The sequence below is a fragment of the Nuphar pumila genome, chromosome 7 (assembly GCF_984573655.1).
Source record: "Nuphar pumila chromosome 7, dmNupPumi1.hap1.1, whole genome shotgun sequence".
Taxonomy (NCBI): Eukaryota; Viridiplantae; Streptophyta; class Magnoliopsida; order Nymphaeales; family Nymphaeaceae; genus Nuphar; species Nuphar pumila.
In genome coordinates, this window is record NC_143255.1 from 128,512,148 (window position 1) to 128,514,174 (window position 2,027).

The following is a 2,027-nucleotide window of genomic DNA, read 5'->3' on the forward strand; positions in this document are numbered from 1 at the left end:
AAACTTGTTCTCACATGGCGACTGCTCCCACAACTTTCCCAACTTTTTTTTTTTTGAAAGGCAAGCTAGGGTTAGGCAGACCCCTACCAGTCATACAACTATACCAGTAGGTTTTGAACTTGCAACGTCTCAACACAAGGTGATGTGCACTAGTTGCTCATACCAGACAAGCTGAGGGCCCCCATTGGTAACTTTCCATCATTCTTTCAATCATAATTTCAACTTTTCCACTTCATTTCAAACAGACACATAAGTTGAAGCAGCTGAATCGTTTCACTTATCTCAAACAACCATGTGGATTTGCTAAAACTACAAATTTTGAAGATTCTTTGTTTGCATCCTTAGCGGCCACCGGCGGGCAGTTTCTCCACTAGGCCTTAAAGAGCATTTGATGAAGCATATGACTATGCAAGATGAGTTGTTTTATAAAAATATGTCAAAATTATAATTTCACACTTCGACCCGTCATATGAAATGCCGGTCAAATGTAATAATTTAAATGTTAGGTGGCTTTTTGTAAATTACTTTTTATGTTTAAAAGGTTGATAGGTATAGACATTTTTTCAATTTGCTCTTTTCCCATGTAATTAGGGTTTCCTTGGCTCCCATGACACCCATGTAACATGTTTGGCATGTTGGGGCAAATAGTTCAGCCACTCTTACTTTCCCATGCAAGTGGCAGAGTGTTAAGGGGACAAGCACGGATCTAGAGGGAGGGCCGCTAAATGCTATGGCTATTTGACACAACCAATCACATGACAGCATTTTATGTGGGGCCTGCACTCTATAGATATGGGCCGGTCGTGTGATTGGCTAATGTTACATAGCTATGGCACTTAGCCACTCCTTTGATCTCAACTGGTAAGGGGACAGGGCTTCAAATGGTGACCATGACTCCCATCAGCATCTCAATATTGTGATGCAAACTTCCCCAAGCCTTTGTGTCCCAACTTTTCAGCCTCAATGCCCAAAGTTTACCTCAAGATCCCCTAGTCAAACACACAACATTGTCCTTTGATTTTCTCATCCTACAAGACACAATTTGGAGACAGCTTCTCACTCGAGCCTACTAGACCCGACCTGATCTGAGGTAGGTCTAAATCACCATTGTTAGGTATCATGTTGACCATTATAGTATGTCAATTGTGATTTGCATAGTTACTAAGTAGACTCAACCAAGTTTAAGTAAAATTTAGGCTTACCAATTCAAGGTCTTAAACATGTCCACTTTGGACTTGGCTCAAACATGACGAGGCTCAAAAAAAAAACTTGGTTGAGTCAGGTCAAGACAAAATGTGAAGTCCTAAATGAGCCAAGGTGGGACCTTTGCCAAGTCACCTTGTCTCTATTCCAACCAAATTCGAGAGTACTTTGAATTTCAAAGACGACTTAGTGTTGGCACCGAATTTGACATGGGAAGAACACCTCACAGAGCTATTTTCGTCCTTTCTCAAAGTCAAACAGCTGCCATTTTCTCAATATTGAAGGCCTATTTTCGTCCTTGACCAGTCTTTCTCGACCAGCGGTCTGTCATGGTACGCAAAAAAGAGCAGGTGGGGCCCACGGTGCTCGTTGGTTTCACGGGGCCGTCCGAAATTCGCGCGCTGTTATTCTCAACCGTCTCTTTCCTTCTAGAGATTCGAGACTGAGGATGTCGAAAATTTACGTCACGTGGGACCCGCCAAAAAAAAAAACCCAACCCGACGGAAGAACCCACCTCTTGACAGCCCCACGATTGATGAAATTAGCCCTAGAAAAAGACGTCCACTTAATGCCAAGCCGAACCATTTGATGGGTCCGGTTTCAAGTTTCAACTAGGGTGTCAACGGGTCGGGTTTGGTTCGGATCCATTGAAACCAGACCTGGCTCTGGTTTTGGGGGTATGGTATCGGGTCCGAATTCGGATCTAATCGGACTCACCATAAAAGAAACCATACCCAGACCCGATAAGAACTACATGATCCAGACCTGGGCCATACCTGGTAAAATAAGATTTTTTATCATTTATACATTGAAAACTTGTGGGT